The 26141-nt window shown below is 46.8% G+C and overlaps 1 protein-coding gene across 1 annotated transcript in view; it reads right to left on the bottom strand.

The window, feature by feature from the left end:
• Nucleotides 1-23686, bottom strand: part of ST3GAL6 (ST3 beta-galactoside alpha-2,3-sialyltransferase 6) — a 75029-nt gene extending 51343 nt beyond the window's left edge. The window contains exon 1 of the mRNA XM_075335139.1: nt 23603-23686. The gene's annotated coding sequence lies outside the window, so the exon portion shown is untranslated. The remainder of the gene's footprint in view (nt 1-23602) is intronic.
• Nucleotides 23687-26141: the final 2455 nt, after the last annotated feature.

The raw sequence follows: 26141 nt of genomic DNA, 5'->3' as shown, positions 1-26141 counted from the left end.
TCGGGTGTTTGTGAGTGGATGCGATCGGGTGTGTGTGAGTGGATGCGATCGGGTGTGTGTGAGTGGATGCGATCGGGTGTGTGTGAGTGGATGCGATCGGGTGTGTGTGAGTGGATGCGATCGGGTGTGTGTGAGTGGATGCGATCGGGTGTTTGTGAGTGGATGCGATCGGGTGTGTGTGAGTGGATGCGATCGGGTGTGTGTGAGTGGATGCGATCGGGTGTGTGTGAGTGGATGCGATCGGGTGTGTGAGTGTCGGCAGAGGAGCACGGCGTGCTGGAGGAGGCTGGGAGCAGAGAGGCTGATCATGGGGAAGGCTGGGAGGAGAGAGGCTGATGCTGGGGGAGGCTGGGAGGGGGAGGCTGGGACGAGGGAGGCTGATGCTGGTGGAGGCTGATGCTTGGGGAGGCTGATGCTGGGGGAGGCTGGAAGGAGAGAGGCTAATGCTGGTGGAGGCTGATGCTTGGGGAGGCTGATGCTGGGGGAGACTGGGAGGGGAAGGCTGATGCTGAGGGAGGCTGGGAGGAAGGAGGCTGGGAGGAGAGAGGCTGACCCTGGGGAAGGCTGGGAACGGGAGGCTGATGCTGAGGGAGGCTGGAAGGAGAGAGGTGATGCTGGGGGAGGCTGGAAGGAGAGAGGCTGATGCTGGTGGAGGCTGATGTTTGGGGAGGCTGATGCTGGGGGAGACTGGGAGCGGAAGGCTGATGCTGAGGGAGGCTGGGAGAGGGAGGCTGGGAGGAAGGAGGCTGGGAGGAGAGAGGCTGATCCTGGGGAAGGCTGGGAAGGGGAGGCTGATGCTGGGGGAGGCTGGAAGGAGAGAGGCTGGAAGGAGAGAGGCTGATGCTGGTGGAGGCTGATGCATGGGGAGGCTGATGCTGGGGGAGACTGGGAGCAGAAGGCTGATGCTGAGGGAGGCTGGGAGGAGAGAGGCTGATCCTGGGGAAGGCTGGGAAGGGGAGGCTGATGCTGAGGGAAGCTGGAAGGAGAGAGGCTGATGCTGGGGGAGGCTGGAAGGAGAGAGGCTGAGGCTGGGAGGAGAGAGGCTGATGCTGAGGGAGGCTGGGAGGGGAAAGCTGATGCTGGGGAAGGCTGGGAGGACGGAGGCTGGGAGGAGAGAGGCTGATCCTGGGGAAGGCTGGGAGAGGGAGGCTGATGCTGGAGGAGGCTGGAAGGAGAGAGGCTGATGCTGGCGGAGGCTGATGCTGGGGAGGCTGGGAGAGGGAGGCTGATGCTGAGGGAGGCTGGGAGGAGGGAGGCTGGGAGAGGTAGGCTGAGAGAAGAGAGGCTGATGCACACACACACACACACACACACACAAGCGCGCGCACTGCACAACACACCACACACACACACTGGGAACCACAAACAACTGCCCTACACAGACACGCACACACACAGACAACGCTGCACACACACAAACACCGCGGCACACACAAATATACGCACATACCGCACAACACACACATTGCACAAAACATACCTCCCCCAAAACACACCACACACACACAAACCGCGCAACACACACACAACGCTACAGACACACAGCGCTCCACAAACAACGCAACACACGCAACACACATACAACACCGCTCTCACCCCCCGTCACACCCAGACAACACCCAGAACATGTACAGCGCCTACACAAACACTTGGTAACTACAGACAACAACATCTCTCTATATCTATATATATAATTGCCTTATTCTGTCTGTCTGTCTGTCTGTCTGTCTGTCTGTCTATCTGTCTGTCTATCTGTCTGTCTATCTGTCTGTCTATCTGTCTGTCTATCTGTCTGTCTATCTGTCTGTCTATCTGTCTGTCTATCTGTCTGTCTGTCTATCTGTCTGTCTATCTGTCTGTCTGTCATGCTCCGAAATTGTGTCCTTACGGTGACACAAAGCTGATTGGCCGCTGGGCTCGCCATGGCCCCGCCCCCCCACACGGATTGGCCTCTCGCCCCGGCTCTCTGCAGGCCCCGCCCCCCTCACGCAATGCACGCTCGCTGTGGCCCAACTGACACGGAGCCCCGATTCCCAGGTGAGTACACACACATCAGATCACACATCACACATCACAACATGCTGGGATATCACTTGCTTCTACACCGGCTCCGTCAGGATCCCAGCAGCGCCACACATAACCTTGCGATGCTGGGATCTTCACGGAGGCCATGAAAGCTGGTAACCATTATACACATCGGGTAACTGAGGTCCCTTAGTTACCCGATGTGTATCATAGTTACCAGTGTACACCGGCTCACACTCACTCTCACACACACCTCACACACACATCACATCGCATCCACACATCAAGGTCCTGCAGCTGCGGAAAATACAGACACATAACAGCACACACACATAACAGCACACACATACACACACAAATCAGATCACACTCACTCACACACACACATCACATCGCATCCACATACTCACAACATCCTGGGATATCGCTTGCTTCTCGGCCTCGATACTGTGCTGTTGTGATCTTCCAGGACCTGCCGGAGGATCACATGGCCAGAAGCATGTGATATCCCCGGATGTTGTGAGTATAAGCGCGTATGTGCGATATCGTCAGTGTCTGTGTGTGTGAGTGTATGCGATCGGGTGTGTGTGAGTGGATGCGATCGGGTGTGTGTGAGTGGATGCGATCGGGTGTGTGTGAGTGGATGCGATCGGGTGTGTGTGAGTGGATGCGATCGGGTGTGTGTGAGTGGATGCGATCGGGTGTGTGTGAGTGGATGCGATCGGGTGTGTGTGAGTGGATGCGATCGGGTGTGTGTGAGTGCATGCGATCGGGTGTGTGTGAGTGGATGCGATCGGGTGTGTGTGAGTGGATGCGATCGGGTGTGTGTGAGTGGATGCGATCGGGTGTGTGTGAGTGGATGCGATCGGGTGTGTGTGAGTGGATGCGATCGGGTGTGTGAGTGTCGGCAGAGGAGCACGGCGTGCTGGAGGAGGCTGGGAGCAGAGAGGCTGATCATGGGGAAGGCTGGGAGGAGAGAGGCTGATGCTGGGGGAGGCTGGGAGGGGGAGGCTGGGACGAGGGAGGCTGATGCTGGTGGAGGCTGATGCTTGGGGAGGCTGATGCTGGGGGAGGCTGGAAGGAGAGAGGCTAATGCTGGTGGAGGCTGATGCTTGGGGAGGCTGATGCTGGGGGAGACTGGGAGGGGAAGGCTGATGCTGAGGGAGGCTGGGAGGAAGGAGGCTGGGAGGAGAGAGGCTGACCCTGGGGAAGGCTGGGAACGGGAGGCTGATGCTGAGGGAGGCTGGAAGGAGAGAGGTGATGCTGGGGGAGGCTGGAAGGAGAGAGGCTGATGCTGGTGGAGGCTGATGTTTGGGGAGGCTGATGCTGGGGGAGACTGGGAGCGGAAAGCTGATGCTGAGGGAGGCTGGGAGAGGGAGGCTGGGAGGAAGGAGGCTGGGAGGAGAGAGGCTGATCCTGGGGAAGGCTGGGAAGGGGAGGCTGATGCTGGGGGAGGCTGGAAGGAGAGAGGCTGGAAGGAGAGAGGCTGATGCTGGTGGAGGCTGATGCATGGGGAGGCTGATGCTGGGGGAGACTGGGAGCAGAAGGCTGATGCTGAGGGAGGCTGGGAGGAAGGAGGCTGGGAGGAGAGAGGCTGATCCTGGGGAAGGCTGGGAAGGGGAGGCTGATGCTGAGGGAAGCTGGAAGGAGAGAGGCTGATGCTGGGGGAGGCTGGAAGGAGAGAGGCTGAGGCTGGGAGGAGAGAGGCTGATGCTGAGGGAGGCTGGGAGGGGAAAGCTGATGCTGGGGAAGGCTGGGAGGACGGAGGCTGGGAGGAGAGAGGCTGATCCTGGGGAAGGCTGGGAGAGGGAGGCTCATGCTGGAGGAGGCTGGAAGGAGAGAGGCTGATGCTGGCGGAGGCTGATGCTGGGGAGGCTGGGAGAGGGAGGCTGATGCTGAGGGAGGCTGGGAGGAGGGAGGCTGGGAGAGGTAGGCTGAGAGAAGAGAGGCTGATGCACACACACACACACACACACACACGCGCGCGCACTGCACAACACACCACACACACACACACTGGGAACCACAAACAACTGCCCTACACAGACACGCACACACACAGACAACGCTGCACACACAAATATACGCACATACCGCACAACACACACATTGCACAAAACATACCTCCCCCCAAAACACACCACACACACACAAACCGCGCAACACACACAACGCTACAGACACACAGCGCTCCACAAACAACGCAACACACGCAACACACATACAACACCGCTCTCACCCCCCGTCACACCCAGACAACACCCAGAACATGTACAGCGCCTACACAAACACTTGGTAACTACAGACAACAACATCTCTCTCTATATATATATATATATATATATATATATATATATATAACAAAAATCATACATGAACTACACAATACGTAAATTCTAGAATACCCGATGCGTAGAATCGGGCCACCTTCTAGTAATATAATATTGGTCTTGAAAATTAAAAAAAATACCATTTTTTTAGGCTGAAATGTTGCTTTGGTCCTCAAAGTTTTAATTTTCAAAATTGGTAATAGGAGAAAATGGATCATACAATTTGTTACACAATACCCCATAAGTGATCGAAAACTACTTTTTATGATGAAAAGACATAAATTACTACTAAGTGTTTTGTTTTTACGGTGTTTACTGAAGGGGTTAACTTTAAACTAGTGTGACAGTTTTATAGATCAAGTTGTTGCAGACTCGGCGATACCAAATATTTGTAATTTTCTTCCCCCTGTAATAACAGACAGGGGGGAGGAAGGACAGGCAATAGAAAGGGGCAAGAATAACTAGCAAAGCCCAACCCACCTATTAGATATTCTGTAGCTGCTATCAATCAAATAACAGTGCATTTCACAGACTTTACTTGCCTATATTTCAGAAACTATAGATCCGATCTCACAACTAAAAGGTATGTATAGTATCAGCACGTTCGTGCCAGTATAGCACTGGTTTTAGTTTATATAGGAAAACCTGGTGGTTGGTCCTCTTTAAAACGGTTTGGGACATCTGAAAGAATGATTGTCTGGAGAAAAAAAGGGAAGTGTAACCAAGAGTCCAATTTCATTCCAGCAATAAAGTGTTAGGAGACCATTCATGTGTGTGCTTGCTTGTCATCCATGGAGGGGTTCACGTATAATCTTATCTAAGAACACTGCCATCATTAAAGAATGGGATTTAAAGGGAACTTGTCACCAGATTTGGGGCCTATAAGCTGCGGCCACCACTAGTGGGCTCTTATATACAGCATTCTAACATGCTGTATATAAGAGCCCAGGCCATTGTGTAGAACGTAAAAATCACTTTATAATACTCACCTAAATGGTCGCTGTGGTGGAGTTGCGTCATATGGGCGTCTCCGTTCTCCAGCGCCGGCACCTCCTCTTTCGGTCATCTTTGTCGTCCTACGTCATCCACACTCGCCGGCATTGAGGTGCTGTGCAGGTGCTCTTTGATCTGCCCTGAGCGTAGCAGATCAAAGTATTCTAGTGCACCTGCACAGGAAAGGCAAGTGTGTATGACGTAGGACGTGTCATGCACCCTGGCTTTAGGAGGAGGACGAAGATGGCCGAAAGTAGAGGCGCCGACACCAGAGAACGGAGACACTCATATGACCCAATTCCACCGCAGCGACCAATTAGGTGAGTATTATAAAGTGATATTTACGTTCTACACAGCGGCCTGGGCTCTTATATACAGTATGTTACAATGCTGTATATAAGAGCCCACTGGTGGTGGCCGCAGCTTATAGGCCCCAAATCTGGTGACCGGTTCCCTTTAAACATCCACCAAGAGCTACTTCTCCCAATGATCCAGGAGCACTTTTGGTGATGAATAATGCTTTTTCCAGCATTACTGAGACTATGTTACAATGCAAAAGTGATAACTAAGTGGCTCAGTGAACAAAAAAAAAAAAATCACAACAAGTTTAGTTAGATGGTCAAGAAACTCCCCAGATCTCAATCCCACCTATGGTCAATCATGAAAAGGGGGCGAGAAAACAAAAACACAGAAATTGTGATAAACTCCAGGTTAGGCAAAAATGGGTTGTCATCAGTCAAGATTTGGCCCAGAAGCGATTTTCAGCATGCTAGTGGAAAGGACGGAAGTACTGATAAATAAAAGGGCAACAATATAAATAACGAGTCTTGACAAAAACTTGACAAAATTATCAATAATAGTGTAAAAAAAGTATGATCTGCTGATCATTGTACATCAGAACTTTGTGAAAATCAAACTTTGTACCAGTCTCAAAACCTTTGGCCATCACTGTGTAGCCAACAAATAATGTACATGTGATAATATTTTATATATCTGTATTTTATTATATGGGCTGTAACCTTTTATGATTTTTTTATCTTATATCCAGACACTGGGTTTTCTATGAGTGTTAGTAAACCATTGTTTGTAATTGAAGGATGTCTCTTGTGGGGGGAGGTCTTTTTTTTGTGATGGGTAACAGCTTTGACCATCTACCTATTTAAATGGAGCCTGTATTGCTATTTTGTATGCTTGAAAAAGACCGGAAGGTTAAAACGTTGCAAATGGATTAAAGGAAAAGAATTTTGCTTATCACTTTGGAGGAGCTGTCCTTTTGTTCTGTTGTGTAGCCAACAAAGGGATGCATGGACATATTGAGAGCACAGCAGAGCTGTGTTTGTAAAGAGTTCACAGCACAACTTTGCAAACACAGCTCTAGACAGTTCACAAACTTGGCCAAATTACTAGCATTTACTTCATGATTTTATTGCTTTACAAATGTGTGCTCAAGAAAGTGTTGGCAGAATATCTGGAATATCCTGCAGCATCTATGGGGTCCTTCTCTGCTGCACAATGCGGACAGTGACCACGGCCCTCCTCACTGATGGGGACAGGAATCAAAGCTGCGTGAAAGAATCCATCGGGCATCAGGATGGATACATTTTTATGGCTACATTTTTATTTTTCTGGTGCTAAATAGATTCTTTCAATCCGTTGATACAAAGTTTGGCTAAAGCTGCTTTCACACATCCAGGTTTTTGCAGTGCAGCTCAATCCGGCTCAAAAACCTATGCAACAGATGCGGCGGAAAAATCGGATCCGTTGCATAAGTTTTTCCATGCGGCCCGTCTGTTTGACGGATGCAGCTTGATACTGAGCATGCGCAGTTCAAAAAACCGCATCCGGCGGCCGGATGCATTTTTTGTGCAGGACGCCGCATCCGGCGTCCATAGGCTTTCATTATATACCGCGCCGCATCGCACCGGATCCGGCGCGATGCTTTTTTTCGCCGCACGAAAAAACGTGCCAGGCAACGTTCCATCCGGCCGCCGCATGGGCCAAATATGCCGGCAAAAAACGGACGCAACGCAAGGCCCTGCGGCACAATACGGCGCTAACGCAAGTCTATGCGGGAAAAAAACAACCAGCGGCAAAAAAAAAACGGTTGCGTTTTTTTCTGCAAAGCGCCGTATTGTGCCGCACGGCAAAAACCAGATGTGTGAAAGCAGCCTAAGTGGTATATGCATGTCCCATACACACTACACTGCCGGGGGGATTAGCAGTGTGGACAAAAACTTTTCCCAGCTTTGTCTAGCCTAATTTACATGAGGTCTATATGTGATTCTCAGCCCTGTCTGCCTCACTGACACGGTTGTCACTTTGTTTCTGCCAGGATATACGTCACGCCTCATTGGCAGACCAAAAATCAAATTCCCAATTTAGATGTAAAAGAGGATCATGCAATTTTGAACCATGAAATTAATTTGCTAAATCTCTCAGCCCTAACTGGATCGCACACCATAAATATCTGATGATGAGACTAGTGACGGGCGAACCCAAATTGTAAAGTTCGGGGTCTGTACCGGATACCTAATGTCCACACACAGACCCTGAACAAGGACTTCTCAGGGAAATCAGTGTAACTGTTCGGGTAATAATAATGACAAATTTAAAAATAAAAATATAATAATAATAACAACAACAATAAAAAGAAAGGAATAAAGCAGGACCATTATATACTTACAGACTTTCCCCTGCAGCAGTTAGACTACTTCTGGGGCCGCTCTTTAACACTCATACATATTCACTGCTTCTCCCGCCCACCTCAGTCCCGGCGTCTGTGACTGGTTGCAGTCAGACCGCACCACTGCCCTTTTTGACAGCGTCTGTGGTTGGAATCACACACGCTGTCTGCGTCCCTATAGTGGTTTAATTACTACAAAAAGTGGCGTAGGGTCCCCTGTATATCGTGATAACCAACGCAGGTAAAGCATATGACTACAGGTTGCAGCCCACAGATGTGTGATTATCTTGGCTGTGCATCAAAATAAGAGACCACATGAGCCATTTTATTTTTTAAGATTTAATTGTAATTTAAAAAAAAAAAAGTGCAATTCCCCCCTCCCCAATTTTGATACCCAGCCAAGATAAAGCTGACGGCTGGGGAGGCCCATGGTTATTGTCCCCCTTAGCCTAAAAATAGAGTTCCTCTTATTTTAATACATAGCCATTATGAAGCAAACGGCTGAGGTCTGCAGCCGTATGCTTTATCTGTTCCGGGTATCACAATATACGGGGAATCCTAATTTATTTTTACACCACTATAGAGATGCAGACAGCGTGTGTAATTACAACCAATCACAGATGCTGTCACACAGAGTGGGGGCATGGACTGACTGCAACCAATCACAGACACTGAGACTGATGGTGGGCCGAGAAAATAGTGAATATGTATGAGTGTTAATGAGCAGACCCGGAAGCATGTAACAGCTGTGCGGGAAACTCGATAAGTATAACTGTCCTGTTTGATCCCCCTAGCCCTTTCTACCACCATTTTACAGCACAATGTTTGGGTACCCATAGACTTCCATGGAGTTAGGAATCTGGACAGAAGTTCGGGTTCAAGTCCAGCCCCGAACCGGATTTTTTATTTTTTGTTAATGTCCGAGCGGACCTGCTGGATCCGAACATCGTCGGATTCACCCATCTCTAGTTGGGACCCATCACATATGGCTGATGAAGGGGTGTAGCACTAAGCATAGCAGCAGCAGTATGTATATGCTAGCTTCATTTCTAGATGCCACATCTTCTGCTTGGATCTACTATATGCTTGAATTACATTTTAGGTTTCACATTCTCCATTGTGTTGTACAGCATTTAATTATTCATTACAAAGATAAAACCTAATACATACATGTGCATATCTGCTTGGTTTACTATTTTAGTCAATGACGTTGAGTTGAGTTTGAACGAAAGTGCAGTGACCCACGTTTTCCTTCTGTGGATCTATATAAACAGTGAAACCTTGGTTAACGAGAGCAATCCGTTCTGGGAGTGTGCTTGTTAACCAAGTTACTCGTTCAGCAAAGCAAAATTTACCAAAGGAAATCATTGCAATGCAAACAATTTGTTCCACAACTTGTTAAATGTCCCATTCAGGTCCCCTATTGTGCCATTCCACACATGCACAAACACACACAAACACACATGCACACACGCACACGCACATATTATGCTCACATTACCTTCCGTTCAATCACCGGTCTCCTGGGACTTGCTGTTCTCCGGTACGGGTTACCATAACGACGAGGGACGAACTTCCGCTGCCACAGCGCTGACGTCAAAGGCAGGAGCCGCTTGCCTCTGATTGGCCAGCGCGCTGCCTTTGAGTAGCGGTGACAGAGGAAGTTCCTGCTTCGTCGCTATGGTTGCCGATGCACAGCCTGGAGTGGAGCGGCGAACTACAGGACCCAGGAAGCCGGCGATGGAACTGAAGGTACACATATATGCTCACCTTACCTTCCGTTCCATTGCCGGCCTCCTGGGTCTTTTAGTTCGCCGCGAGAATGTCGCAATGAGCCGGAGGACTACAAGAACCATGAGGCCGGCGGTGGAACGGAAGGTAAGGTGAGCATAATACTGTATGTGTGTGAGTGCGTGCATGCTTGTGTGTGTTTGTGTGGACTGCAAGTGCGGGTCAGAGCGCGGTGGATGTACGGAACCGGAAGTGTGTGCGGCGAGGATTTTGCTCGTGCAGCAAAGCTTTCTCGTAAACCGGGTTACAACTATACAGAAAGCTTTGATTTTTAAGCGAAATTCTCGTTAAGTGGGTTACTCGTTAAGCGAGGTTCCACTGTACTGAATATGGGCTCCATATGGCCCCTGGAGTCTCTATATTCAATACTAAAAAAAAAAAATGAAGTAAACCTTTAATATTAACAATGCTATTTCCAAAACACTCTTTAATCTTGTTCTTGTAGCATCAGATGTTGGATTGGTTTCTTTTCCCGCTTATAATGCTGCCAGTGTCTGAATGCAGATTACTTTAGGCTGATTAAAGCAACTTATCTCGTTTCTTCAAGACAGATTACACAAAGCTGCCAACGATGTGAAACACAAGATGACTGAGGGGAGGTTAAGAACCGTCCACAAACTATGCAGAAAAGTCTCTTCAACCACAATTCTGAAAGTTAATATCTCAGGCTGAATATGCCTCATGTAATAAATCAAAGTTAGGAAAATCATTACTAGTCTTGTCAGAAAATGAGCCCGTGACCATCGATCCGGTCTGTTATGTTAAAATAAAGAAACCCCGCAATGGATCGTCACACATTTCGATCCGACACCAATACTTCAGATAATCATTGTGTCTAAAGTTCAGTCTGTGTACATCAAGATTTATCAGATTTTCACCTCGCATTAGGGTACCGTCACACTTTAGCGATGCTCCAGCGATCCTACCAGCGATCTGACCTGGTCAGGATCTCTGGTGCGTCGCTACATGGTCGCTGGTGAGCTGTCAATCAAGCAGATCTCACCAGCGACCAGCCCCCAGCCAGCAGCGACGCGTGGAAGCGATGCTGCGCTTGGGAACTAAGGTAAATATCGGGTAACCAAGCACTTGGTTACCCAATATTTACCTTGGTTACCAGCGCACACCGCTTAGCGCTGGCTCCCAGCACTCCTAGCCAGAGTACACATCGGGTTAATAAGCAAACCGCTTTGATTATTTACCCGATGTGTACTCCAGCTACTTGTGCAGGGAGCCTGCACTGGCAGCCTGAGAGCGGCAGATGCTAATAACCAAGGTAAATAACGGGTAACCCAGCAAAGGGCTTTGCTTGGTTACCTGATATTTACCTTGGTTACAGCTTACCACAGGCTGCCAGACGCCGGCTCCCTGCTCCTGCACATCCAGATTGTTGCTCTCTCGCTGTCACACACAGCGATGTGTGCTTCACAGCGGGAGAGCAACGTCCAAAGAACCAGCACTGTGTGTAATGAGCAGCGATCTCACAGCAGGGGCCAGATCGCTGCTCAGTGTCACACACAGCGAGATCGCTAATTAGGTCACTGCTGCGTCACAAAAACCGTGACTCAGCAGCGATCTCGCTAGCGATCTCGCTATGTGTAAAGTACCCCTTACTCTAAAACTCCCATTTTAGGGCCCAATACTTGTAAATTATAGAAATCTATCACTTTGTAATCTATCCTAATGACGGACCTTTGCCTGGTACTCATGTACAAAATTCCATAGTATACTAGTGGACTCTGACTACAAACAGTCTCATCTGTAGTCAGATTTTAGCATCAGTTATTCTGAGTCTCTATAGCTTCTTCCCTCATGGATTTAGAATGGAAACCAAGAGGCAATGACTGGTTGCCGCTGGACCCCTTGGAGTTACATTAGGGTCTCTAATAGCTTCTGTCCTTTGACAGGTAGAATAGTACTACAGGCAGCAGTATTTATTCTAATCACTCTGTAAAGAAGAGCCGTAGGTTCCCAAACACACAAGACTGCTTTCCCAAGTGACCGATTCTTTGCTTGCAATTTTTGTCTTACTGTGTAATAAAATACGTATATTGTTCAATAATTTGGCTGACTGATAGAGATGAGAGGACTGTAAACAGTAAAGTTTGGTGTTTGTTTTTTTTTTAATGTAAAGTGTGTGTTTGGTACAAACAGTGTTAGAGTTTGGAATTCGGGTGCTTTAAACATAGAGATGAGTGGACCCATGGAAGTTCGGTTCGGTGGGTGCAGCTGAACTTTAAATTAAGATCAGTATGAAAGACCTAAACTTGACTTGAACTCCAACGGAAGTCAGTAATTGGGCAGTTTGGGTAACCTCCCATATGCAGCCAGCCATAAACATATCACTTCCAAGGGTGTTTTTTTTTTTTTTCTTAAAAAACACAAATTTGTGTACACTACATCCGATCATGCTGTTGTTACCCCCAGTGCGAGCCGTTGGAATACTGCACTGGGCTGAGCACCGAGCGTATCCGAGCACAGCGATGCTTGCGTGAGTTGTTTTCAAATGTAAAGTATCCAAACTCAGAATAAAAACTTTTTTGTGTAAAGTCTGTATTTGGTACAAACACTGAACCTCAGGTTTGCTCATCTCTATATACATATGCAAACCACTCAAGCGAGCATAGCTGTGTGCTCGGGTACACTCGGTGCTCGGCTCAGGGTGAGCCGCTTGCAGTTTTTGAATGGCTCACACTGAGGGTAACAATAGTGTTATCAGATGTACAAAAAAATTAAATACAAAAAAAAAAAAAAAAAAAAACGCCCTACCTCTCCCCTGAAATTGATCCGTTTATGGCTGACTATATATGAGAGGAGGCCTGATCTGCCCAATTAGTGACTTGCAATGAGGTTCAGGTCAAGTCCGGGTCCAGAACTGGACTGCATCTAAAGTCTGGCTGAACCCACAGAACTTCAATGGGAGTTTCTTCATTAATATAGGACAGTGAGTATATTTAACATAACTGAATAATCTATACCAGGGGTGGGCAATTAATTTTCCCATGGGGCCGCATGAGAAATTGGGATTGGTTTAGAGGGCCGGACTAATATAATTACCTCAGTTCTACCCAATATATTACATCACTACACCCCCTCCATATACTACACCTGTAATAAACTACACCACTACACCCCTATATACTACACCTGTATTATACTACACCCCCCATATACACCTGTATTATACTACACTCCCTCCATATACCTGTAATGTACTACACCACCATATACACCTGTATTATACTACACCACTATATAATACACCTCCGATATACTAAATCATTACACCCCTATATACTACATCACTACACCCCATATACTACACCTGTAATATAGTACACCCCCATATAGCACACCTGTAATATACTACACCTCCATATAGCACACCTGTAATATACTACATCACTACACCCCATATACTACACCTGTAATATAGTACACCTCCATATAGCACACCTGTAATATACTACATCACTACACCCCATATACTACACCTGTAATATAGTACACCTCCATATAGCACACCTGTAATATACTACAACTCCATATAGTACACCTGTAATATACTACACCTCCATATAGTACACCTGTAATATACTACATCACTACACCCCTATATACACCTGTAATATACTACACCTCCATATAGCACACCTGTAATATACTACATCACTACACCCCTATATACACCTGTAATATACTACATCACTACACCCCATATACTACACCTGTAATATACTACACCTCCATATAGCACACCTGTAATATACTACACCTCCAGATAGGACACCTGTAATATACTACGTCACTACACCCCCTATATAGCACACCTGTAATATACTACATCACTACACCCCCTATATAGCACACCTGTATTATACTACACCCCCATATGTCACACACCCTGCTCCCCATACAGCCTGCACCCCCATATCACACACACTACACCCCCATATGTCACACACCCTGCCCACATATTTCACCCTGCCTGTACCCCAATTAAACCCCTCTCAAACACTCTGCACCCCTTCACATCCTTCTGTCAGTCTGCAGCTCTCATATGCCACTCACCCTGCAACTCCATCTTCCCTCATATGCACTCACCCTGCAACTCCATCTTCCCACATACAGTTAGGTCCAGAAATATTTGGACAGTGATACAAGTTTTGTTATTTTAGCTGTTTACAAAAACATGTTCAGAAATACAATTATATATATAATATGGGCTGAAAGTGCACACTCCCAGCTGCAATATGACAGTTTTCACATCCAAATCGGAGAAAGGGTTTAGGAATCATAGCTCTGTAATGCATAGCCTCCTCTTTTTCAAGGGACCAAAAGTAATTGGACAAGGGACTCTAAAGCTGGGTTCACACTAAACGACAGCGACGTCGCTGTTACGTCACCATTTTCGGTGACGTAACAGCGACCTTGTAAGTCGCTGTTATGATCGCTGCTTAGCTGTCAAACACAGCAGAAGCAGCGATCATAACGTCGCTGTGCTACATGTTCAGAGAGCAGGGAGCCGCGCTTAGCGCTGGCTCCTTGCTCTCCTGCAGCACACATCGGGTTAATTAACCCGATGTGTGCTGCAGCTACATGTCACAGTTCAGAGAGCAGGGAGCCGCGCGCACTGCTTAGCGCTGGCTCCTTGCTCTCCTTGCTACAGTATACATCGGGTTAATTACCCGATGCATACTGCAGCCACATGTCACAGTGCAGGAGCCGGCACTGGCAGCAAGAGCGGCGGAGGCTGGTAACCAGCATAAACATCGGGTAACCAGGGAAAGGTCTTCCCTTGGTTACCCGATGTTTACGCTGGTTACAGCTTACCGCAGCTGCCAGTGCCGGCTCCTGCTCGCTTCATTTCGTCGCTCTCTCGCTGTCACACACAGCGATGTGTGTGTCACAGCGGGAGAGTGACGACCAAAAAATGAAGCTGGACATTCAGCAACGACCGGCGACCTCACAGCAGGGGCCAGGTCGTTGCTGGATGTCACACACAGCGACAGCGACGGGACGTCGCTGCAACGTCACAGAAAATGGTGACGTAGCAGCGACGTCGTTGTCGTTGTCGCTGTGTGTGACACCAGCTTAAGGGCTGCAATTAACTCTGAAGGCGTCTCCCTCGTTAACCTGTAATCAATGAAGTAGTTAAAAGGTCTGGGGTTGATTAAAGGTGTGTGGTTTTGCATTTGGAAGCTGTTGCTGTGACCAGACAACATGCGGTCTAAGGAACTCTCAATTGAGGTGAAGCAGAACATCCTGAGGCTGAAAAAAAGAAAAAATCCATCAGAGAGATAGCAGACATGCTTGGAGTAGCAAAATCAACAGTCGGGTACATTCTGAGAAAAAAAGGAATTGACTGGTGAGCTTGGGAACTCAAAAAGGCCTGGGCGTCCACGGATGACAACAGTGGTGGATGATCGCCGCATACTTCCTTTGGTGAAGAAGAACCCGTTCACAACATCAACTGAAGTCCAGAACACTCTCAGTGAAGTAGGTGTATCTGTCTCTAAGTCAACAGTAAAGAGAAGACTCCATGAAAGTAAATACAAAGGGTTCACATCTAGATGCAAACCATTAATCAATTCCAAAAATAGACAGGCCAGAGTTAAATTTGCTGAAAAACACCTCATGAAGCCAGCTCAGTTCTGGAAAAGTATTCTATGGACAGATGAGACAAAGATCAACCTGTACCAGAATGATGGGAAGAAAAAAGTTTGGAGAAGAAAGGGAACGGCACATGATCCAAGGCACACCACATCCTCTGTAAAACATGGTGGAGGCAACGTGATGGCATGGGCATGCATGGCTTTCAATGGCATTGGGTCACTTGTGTTTATTGATGACATAACAGCAGACAAGAGTAGCCGGATGAATTCTGAAGTGTACCGGGATATACTTTCAGCCCAGATTCAGCCAAATGCCGCAAAGTTGATCGGACGGCGCTTCATAGTACAGATGGACAATGACCCCAAGCATACAGCCAAAGCTACCCAGGAGTTCATGAGTACAAAAAAGTGGAACATTCTGCAATGGCCAAGTCAATCACCAGATCTTAACCCAATTGAGCATGCATTTTACTTGCTCAAATCCAGACTTAAGACGGAAAGACCCACAAACAAGCAAGACCTGAAGGCTGCGGCTGTAAAGGCCTGGCAAAGCATTAAGAAGGAGGAAACCCAGCGTTTGGTGATGTCCATGGGTTCCAGACTTAAGGCAGTGATTGCCTCCAAAGGATTCGCAACAAAATATTGAAAATAAATTTTTTTTTTTTTGGGTTTGGTTTATTTGTCCAATTACTTTTGACCTCCTAAAATGTGGAGTGTTTGTAAAGAAATGTGTACAATTCCTACAATTTCTATCAGATATTTTTGTTCAAACCTTCAAATTAAACGTTACAATCTGCACTTGAATTCTGTTGTAGAGGTTTCATTTCAAATCCAATGTGGTGGCATGCAGAGCCCAACTCGCGAAAATTGTGTCACTGTCCAAATATTTCTGGACCTAACTGTATGCCACTCACCCTGCAACTCCATCTTCCCACATATGCCACTCACCCTGCAGCTCCATGTTCCCACATATGCCACTCACCCTGCAACTCCATCTTCCCTCATATGCCACTCACCCTGCAACTCCATCTTCCCTCATATGCACTCACCCTGCAACTCCATCTTCCCACATATGCCACTCACCCTGCAGCTCCATCTTCCCACATATGCCACTCACCCTGCAGCTCCATGTTCCCACATATGCCACTCACCCTACAGCTCCATCTTCCCACATATGCACTCACCCTGCAGCTCCATCTTCCCACATATGCACTCACCCTGCAGCTCCATGTTCCCACATATGCACTCACCCTGCAGCTCCATGTTCCCACATATGCACTCACCCTGCAGCTCCATGTTCCCACATATGCCACTCACCCTGCAGCTCCATGTTCCCACATATGCACTCACCCTGCAGCCCCCCTCCCCCTCATGTCCCCTCTTTTCTTATTACCAGTCATCATGTGTCCACATCTCCTTCAGGATTCAGTATCTTGCTTTCTGCCCGGCATCCTGTGTCTCCTCCCACACAGTCACATGGGCGTGACATCATCGCAGGTCCTACAGTGCAGGATGAATTATTCCGTCTGCTGTGCTGCTTCTTCTCCTGCCCGGCGGGAACTTTTGAAATGACACACGCAGCGCAGTACTGACAACGTCAGAGCGCGCGCGTGTGTCACTGACAATTAGTGCCGGCAGGGAACAGAGGAAAGACTCCTGCGTTCCGCTGCCTGCACTAACTGTGCGGAGTGCGGACCTGCACAGGATCTCTCCTTGCTCGGCACGCTGCAGCCCGGCTCCACTGCACCGGCTGAAGACGGGCGGGCCGGTCACAGAGAGCAGGCGGGCCGCCCCTTGCCCAGGTCTGATCTATACTCACCCTTTACATTCTAGTTTGCGAATTCCTGATATGCCTCACTCACCTTCTGTTTACCTCGGCTGCAAACATCACGTCCTGTATACACCAGTGCTGTATACTGCTGTGGCCGGTGATTGGCTGCAGTGTTCACATGGATAATTAGTACATGACATTTGCAGACAAGGTATACAGAAAACCAGCGAGGAGCATTAGGAAATGCAGGGCTGGAATGATGTGCAGTAAAAGATTGTGCATGTATAATAATTCCTTATGAGGTTTGTAGCTTTTTACTTCTTTGTGAAATGGTGTAATAGAATTGCTAGTTGCAGAAAACAGAGAAAACTGCACAAGGATTATTTTAATTTTACAGTTTTTTTTATGTAGCTTACATTAACACTAAAAGTGCCCTTTAATATTGGAGTCATATTAGGAGGCAATCCATGGTGTAAATATTACAATCCCAGAGACAGCACAAAATATCCATGATATAATCTATTGTATATTTGGTCATTAACGGGTTAGTCGCCGTATGCAATGACATGATTCTTGTTCCCGAAGCCTGAAGTATGTATAGTTCTGATACGATGACTTTCAGTGCAAAGGACCATATAAGAGGGCAGGTCGAGAGAGAGCTGGAGTACAATATACCGGACTGGTATCGACTGGTGTCAGGACACCTTTATTGCGTCTTCACAGCATTAGTTACATCAGTTAGGTCGCTCAGAAACCAGACCAAGGTGAAGCTCCAATTTATCGGCAGGATACGGGTGCGGTCCACAGTTGCTTTACATGGAGAGTTGCTGTCCGCACTATTTACACACCGGTCATATAGATCCCTGTGTGCAGCTTATAGCCATGTTAGGAGGAAAGTGACTTTTACTAGTGTCTGGAAAGGTTAAAGAAAATGATGGGGCGGTTTGTAATTTAAATTCAGAAGAAGTGAAATCCAGCGGATCACAGGCAGGATGGATTAAAACCGTTTATAACGCAGTGTCGTTAGTTCTTATCCATGAATAAGAACTAACGACACTGCGTTATGTCGAAACGCGTTGGATAACTGTACCTTGTGGATGCTGTCTGTCCATTTTTAATGAGATGAAAATAAAGAAAAGGTTTTAATCCATCCTGCCTGTGATCCGCTGGATTTCACTTCTTCTGAATTTAAATTACAAACCGCCCCATCATTTTCTTTAACCTTTCCAGACACTAGTAACTAAGTGTCTGGCATATGGCAGAGCGAACTGCACCTGCGCGAGCCGACATAACTGCACAGGCGCGAGATTTGAAAATGCGACAAGGAGGATGACAGAGGGCGTCATCCCGTCAATCAAGGAAGGAGGACGGCGATCAGCGGCAGGAGGGGGGAAAGGAGCAGAAAATGAGCCTGTCCATCTGGCCAACCAAGGTAATTAGCATACCTAGCGGCCAAGTTTTATGAAGTTATTTTTGGGGTCTGGAAGGGGAGTAAGGGCCAAGGTGCACCTTCATAGAATGCAGCCCAGGAGCTGCAGAAGGAGATTCTTTTAGTTTAATAGGGAAAAATCTGGTGACAGGTTCCCTTTAAAGCCTACTTTACACGTTACAATTTATCGTGCGATCGCACCTGCCGCCATAGTTTGTGCGGCACGGGCAATTTCTTGCCCGTGTCGCACAATGTTGTAACCCCCGTGAGTATTTCTGCTCGTTCATAGCTGTCTCATGCTACGATGTCACTAACGATGCCGGATGTGCGTCACTTACGACGTGACGCCGCCATCTCGTTAGATATGGGCGGCACGGTGGCTCAGTGGTTAGCACTGCAGCCTTGCAGCGCTGGGGTTCTAGTCCCATTAAGGACAACATCTGCAAGTAGTTTGTATGTTCTCCCCGTGTTTGCGTGGGTTTCCTCTGGGTACTCCGGTTTCCTCCGACATTGCAAAGACATACAGATAGGAACTTTAGATTGTGAGCTCCAGTGGGGACAGTGTTGCCAATGTATGTAAAGCGCTGTGGAATTAACAGCGCTATATAAATGAAAAAAATTATTATTATTATATATCGTAGCGTGTAAAGCCCGCTTAAGTCCATTGTTGCCATCACTGACTCATCTAGTTTTTTTTTTATGTATTAGGAATATATGGATATTAGCTTCTCCTGCTGCTAGTCAGTGAGACACATGGACAGTACACACTTTCTTCTAGACTCATTCTCTTGACCAGTGTGACAAGGCGATCAGTTATATTGTGAATGATAGGTATGCACCACGGAAGTGGTGAGATCCTGGGAGTTCTTTCTGGTACATGTAGTACCACAGCTTCCTATAGTATTGAATGGGCCAGGATTACGGATGGCTAAGAGATGGGTGGGACTGGCCATCCACATACCCCTGCCCATGGGTGTGTCTGACACAGGTCTTAGTTAGCTTGTTTGGCACATGGAGTCAGTGAGTGTGAAGCGGTGTGTGGAACAGCCCTGCATGAGGAGCAGCCTCTGGCCGGTAAAGAGGCTGCTATTCTCAGAGAGGTTAGAGCCTCTGGAAGGAACTCACCTAAGGAAGCGTGGGTTGCCTTCAACCATCTGGAACTGAGTGAGTGGAGGCTGAGGGAGCTCCACTCTGACACTAGTAGTGTCCAAACTTGAGCGGGCGGTCCGCGACAAAGACGGACCAGAAATTCTGTTCCTAGGGAAACAGCCGGCAAGAGGTAAAGAGGCACAGAAACCTCTCTGGAGTTACCGGACTGGTATCCGGGTTAACTGTGTATTGTTTCTGATTCTGTTTGGAGAAGCGGATGATGCTGGATTTTTTAATAAACGGTTTGGACTTTTTAAGACTTTGTGTTCCTGTGTTACCCCTGGAAACGCAGCCAAGTGAGTGCCCCCCATAACGTGAGCAGGCGAATGCTTACACCAGTCTCTGAGTGGACTTCCATTTTGGGGTGGGTGGTGGGCATACATTAAAACGTGTACTTTTCTATCCATATAAAACCCTAAACAATGGATAAAAACACATACATGTGTATGGGGATAGGACTGTTCCTCTTCTTCAAAAAGCTGTTCTGCAGCAGCTGGTGAGTAACGGTTCAGAGGGCATGACCGGTACATGAGCTTCTGTGGTGTTTTGCAGTTAGGAGTGATTCACATTACATGTTGTAACAGTCTGGTGTGAGAAGCAGCTAATCTGCACAGATTAGTATCTAAGCAAATAATCTCTTACCACTGATCAGTGAAGTATGTTAATCTGCATTACACAGTGAGAATTTCCTGGTACTGTGTATTTCACAAGAAAACCAGGAGATTGCTTGAGGACAATATATACGATAGCCCCAAACTCGCAGGATGTAAATATCCTCAGTGAGCAGACACAGGGGTGGGGGGGGGGGGGGGGAGGATCAGCTTGTGGGGTAAATGCAATGCTGTGGTTACCGCACAGGATCACCTTGAGTTAGAGGGAAATTCGCACTTGTGCTTAATCTGTCTCCAGGTTTACACGGACCCGAGGGCAGACGCTCTGCAGTGTAATGACTGAAGCGGAAAACAGCAGTGTCTCCTAAGGTGATCGCTTAAAATTAAAAATTGAAAAACTTGCAGAACGAGTCAGGAGTTCTCAGATTAAGGAGCGCTGAAGGACATCCTTCACCAGATTACCATACAGTGTAAAAATATATACAGTGGAACCTTGGTTAACGAGAGCAATCCGTTCTGGGACTGTGCCTGTTAACCAAGTTACTCGTTCAGCAAAGCAAGATTTCCCAAAGGAAATCATTGCAATGCAACAATTCATTCCACAACTTATTAAATGTCCCTTCCTGGTCCCCTATTGTGCCATTCCACACATGCAAAAACATGCACAAACTCACACAAGCACGCACGCACACGCACATATTATGCTCACCTTACCTTCCGTTCCATCGCCAGCCTGCTGGAACTTGCTGTTCGCTAGTATGGGCTGTGTATCGGGTAACCATCACCGCGAGGGAGGAACTTCCGCTGCCAGAGTGCTGACGTCAAAGGCAGGAGCTGCTTGCCTCTGATTGGTCAGCGCGGTGCCTTTGAGTAGCGGCTGACAAGGGAAGTTCCTGCCTCATCGCGATGCTTGCCTATACACATCCTGGAGCGGCGAACTACAAGACCCAGGAGGCCAGCGATGGAACGGAAGGTAAGGTGAGCATAATACTGTATGTGTGTGCGTGTGTGTTTGTGTGGGTTTTGTGCGTGCTTGTTTATGTTTGTGTGGACTGCAAGTGCGGGTCAGAGCACGGTGGATGTACGGAATCGGAAGTGTGTGCAGTGAGTATTTTGCTCGTACGGCAAAGCTTTCTCGTAAACCGAGTTACAAATTTACAGAAAGCTTTGCTTGTTAAGCGAAATTCTCTTTAACTGGGTTACTCGTTAAGCGAGGTTCCACTGTAAATAAAATAACAATAATAGAAGTGTCACTGTGCCCCATTAGACTTTTACTTCCCGTTTTTTTCACATACACATTAGCACCAACAGACTGACTCAGACCCGGTTTATATAAAAACTAATCTGGGAATGCTCTGATCTGGCCATTGGTTATAGTGATGGGAGGAGGAGAAGGTGAGCTGTAATAACTCCTACTGTGAAGGGTGGACCCTGCGCTACCTACGTTATACAGTTGTTACCTTTCACTGTAACCTCCCCAAAAAAAAGTATGTTTAACATAAAAACCTGATTTAAATAAATATTCTCATCTATTAACCCATTTGCTCTATTACGTTTTGTCCAGTCCCCGTCTGCAATGCAGGCTCAGGAACTGAGCTTGCATCTTTCCAGGCAGATAACGGTTGCAGGTACACAGCCATTATCTTCCTCTAACTGCAGCGAGTGGAGCCAAGCTCTGCCTGCTGCTGCTGCCAAGCAATAAATGATGCTATCAATCTGTCAAACTCATACAGCTAGGAACAAGCCCTCCTACGTATATGTCCATGGAAAAATAAAAACAGTTATAGCTCTTGGAAAAAAAAAAAGAGGGAAAAAACAAGCACCAAAACAGAAAAGCCCCTGGTAGGAAAGGGGTTAAGAAGCAGCACGCCGCTTTTATCAGAGGTTAGGACGGCACGGTGGCTAAGTGGTTAGCACTGCTGACTTGCAGCGCTAGGGTCCTGGGTTCGAATCCCACCAAGGACAACATCTGCAAGGAGTTTGTATGTTCTCCCCGTGTTTGCGTGGGTTTCCTCCGGGTACTCCGGTTTCCTCCCACACTCCAAAAACATACAGATAGGGATTTTAGATTGTGAGCCCCAATGGGGACAGTGTTCCTGATGTATGTAAAGCGCTGCGGAATAGGTTAGCGCTATATAAAAATAAAGATTTGATTTTTTTTTTTTAGGAAGCAGCACGCTCCATTTATCAGAGGTTAGGAAGCAGCACGCTCCATTTATCAGAGGTTAGGAAGCAGCACATCGCTTTTATCAGAGGTTAGGAAGCAGCACGCTCCATTTATCAGAGGTTAGGAAGCAGCACACCGCTTTTATCAGAGGTTAGGAAGCAGCACGCCGCTTTTATCAGAGGTTAGGAAGCAGCACATCGCTTTTATCAGAGGTTAGGAAGCAGCACGCTCCATTTATCAGAGGTTAGGAAGCAGCACACCGCTTTTATCAGAGGTTAGGAAGCAGCACGCCGCTTTTATCAGAGGGTAGGAAGCAGCATGCCGCTTTTATCAGAGGGTAGTAAGCAGCACGCTCCATTTATCAGAGGTTAGGAAGCAAAACACCGCTTTTATCAGAGGTTAGGAAGCAGCACACCGCTTTTATCAGAGGCTAGGAAGCCGCACGCTCCATTTATCAGAGGTTAGGAAGAAGCACACTGCTTTTATCAGAGACTAGGAAGCAGCACGACACTTTTATTAGAGGTTAGGAAGCAGCCCACCGCTTTTATCAGAGGCTAGGAAGCAGCACACTCCATTTATCAGAGGCTAGGAAGCAGCACATCGCTTTTATCAAAGCTTCTGACACAACTTTATTCTGTCATTAGGTAGGTCAACAGTAGTCTGGTGACAACCTCTTCTTAATCACCCAGGTTCCCTCAAGTAAAATACTACATACTCACCTCCGGTGACAGCACCGTTCCAGCAATGTTACTTATATAGCGCCACTATATTCCGCAGTGCTTTCTGGCTCTCCCAGGGCTTTTGTGACCTTATTATGTCATGCAATTTACTGTGTTAAGGGCTTTATTAACATTATACGATTAGTGAGTTTGGCCAAATTATGTGTATGGAGGCCTTTAGTAAACAAGCAATCACATAATATATTACGGAGGTAAAATACAGGGATTTGTTATAGAAATACTGTTCCATGTACTAGCGGAAACTAAAATGGATTTTAAATGGTAGTAGGAAAAAAAATATTACGCAAAAATTAAAAGTTACCTCCTTTCCGGGTTCCATACGGGAGATCTACTTTGTTGATGCCAAGAATTGTAGACTGTTTCCTGTAGTTTTCACACAGAAAAGCCTCAATATCAGATATGCTGTGAACGAAAGAATATGTTAGTAAAACGTGGACTGCTCTGCCAGCAACAAGAACACATATAAAGCACAGTACCGAGCAGTTTGCTATTTTATGTAAAACAAGCAGCCGGGGACAATGCTTTTCTGGTAGCCTAAACTACTTCTTTCAGGAAAAAACACATGTACATAGCCATAACAGTCAGACGCCGGCCCCATTGGTTACATTAAGGCTATGTGCACACGCTGCATCATTGTGGTGACCACAAAGATACACATTTTTGGTCCCAAAAAAATGCACCTTCGGCTTTTTTGCTGCGTTTAACTGCGTTTTTTTAAAGAAAACTCTACGTCCATTTTACATGCCTCATTCATATCGCCGGATTACTTTCTTCTATTGTAGTGCATCGTCTTCTAGTACATGACCCAACTCCAGCCTAACCCAAGCTGCTTTAAGATGGACTCACTTTAGTCTGAATAATAAGCTGGTATAAAGTGGAGTTTATCATTGTTTAGATGGCTAAGAGTCCATTTACATGGACAGACTGTGACCGCAGAGCAGTAAACCTTAAGGCTATGTGCGCACAGTGCGTTTTTAGCGGCGTTTTTCGGGTGCGTTTTTGCCCTCAAAACTGCATGACTTTGCTTCCCCAGCAAAGTCTATGAGTTTTCATTTTTGCTGTCCGCACACAACTGTTTTTTTAAGCTGCGTTTTTGAGCTTGAAAAAAAAAATGGACATGTCAATTCTTTCCTGCGTTTTTCTGCGTTTTCCGCCCATGCAATGCATTGGAAAAACGCAGCAAAACGCAGAGATCAAAAACGCAGCAAAACGCAGCCAAAAGCCAAAAACGCACCAAATCGCGGTAAAAACGCATGCGTTTATGCGTTTTTTCGACGCAGGTGCATTTTTAGCAGCCAAAAACGCACAAAAATGCAGCGTCAAAAAAACACAGCGTGCGCACATAGCCTTAGAGATCGGCAGTCCGATAATCGGCCTGCACAGCCAGACAGCAGTAAACGACGTGCGCTGAGTGATCAATAGTAAACTGTTCAGTGAACAGGCTGCAATTGTTCTCGGCTATGCAAGACCTGTTTACACAGGACGATGCACCATTATGATCTTTTGAGCAAAAAACAATTTCTCCCAATAAGTGAGAGTTTTGTTGGTTCAGAGGGTGATTGGCAGCCGGTTCACAGTGCACAAGCAGCCAGACAGCAGTAAACAAGTGCACTGAGTGATTAGAAGTAGACTGTTTAGTGAACAGGCTGCCTTTGTTCTTGGCTGTGTGAGACCTGTTTACACAGGACGATGCACTGTTGAGAATTATGATCTTTGGTGCAAAAAAACAAAGCAAAACAAAGCAAAAAAACAAAAAAAATTGATGAGCATGAGATTTGTTGGTTGATAGGGTGAATGGCAGCCTGTTTACAGTGAAAAAGGTTCTCGTTGAATGCACGCTACAGATTAATGCAGCTTCCCCCACCAGGTGGGACACTTGGCATCAGGTGCTAAGACATACTCTCCGCCGTGTTCCCATCAAAGCAAAAGGATATTGCTCCAGTACTTTGGCTGTTTGTTCAGATGCAATTTTTCAAGCCTGGGTTGTGCTGCTATTATCTTTTCCCTGAGCCACATTTGTATTTAAAGCCATACTTCTGTCTTCCTGCAATCATGAACATTTCATGTGCTTACAGAGGCCTCTAGGTCATGTGCTATGCCTCTTGGACTTTTCTCTACATATCTGTACATTAACCGTCTGACCTTGAATGACATTTGCTGGGACCTTTACTTATCTTTAGTGCAATAATATCTATTAAGGCTGCAATAACTTTCACTTTAAAAAGATAACCGCGGCTCATATGGCGGGAGAAGACCATAAAGAAAATGAAATAAAGGAAATAAAATAAATGCATCTCAAATAAAGCCAAAGCAATAAAAAAATACAACCTGTTCCCCAAAAAACAAACCTTCATGGTTCAAGTTTTTTTTTGTTTCATAAAAAAATGATTTTTAATTTAGCAGAAGTTACAATTAGTACCTATATCAACTGAATTAAAGGTTTAGCAGTACAAGGTTATCATCAAAGAAGCTCCAAATCCGCACCTTCTCCTGACTAGAGATGAGTGGATCCACGGAGGTTCGGTTCAGCAGGACTTTATCTAAAGTTCGGTTTAGGACCTGGACTTGACCTGAACCCCAATGGAAGGCACCAATTTAGCAGTTCGGGTCTCCACTCACACACATCCAGCCGTAAACAGATCACTTCCAGGGACGGGGTTTTTCCAATTTTTTTCGGTGCACACTACATCCGATCACGCTGTTGTTACCGCAGAGCAAACCATCCAAACACTGCAACCGGCTCACACTGGGCTGAGGACCGAGCGTACCCGAGCACAACGATCCACTCATGAGTGGTGTTCATACGTAACAGCACCAAAACTCAGAATCCAAATGTCTGG

The sequence above is a fragment of the Anomaloglossus baeobatrachus genome, chromosome 2 (assembly GCF_048569485.1).
Source record: "Anomaloglossus baeobatrachus isolate aAnoBae1 chromosome 2, aAnoBae1.hap1, whole genome shotgun sequence".
In the NCBI taxonomy this organism is placed as follows: domain Eukaryota; kingdom Metazoa; phylum Chordata; class Amphibia; order Anura; family Aromobatidae; genus Anomaloglossus; species Anomaloglossus baeobatrachus.
Note: the sequence above shows the minus strand (reverse complement) of the source record. Positions and strands in the feature narration are given on the sequence as shown.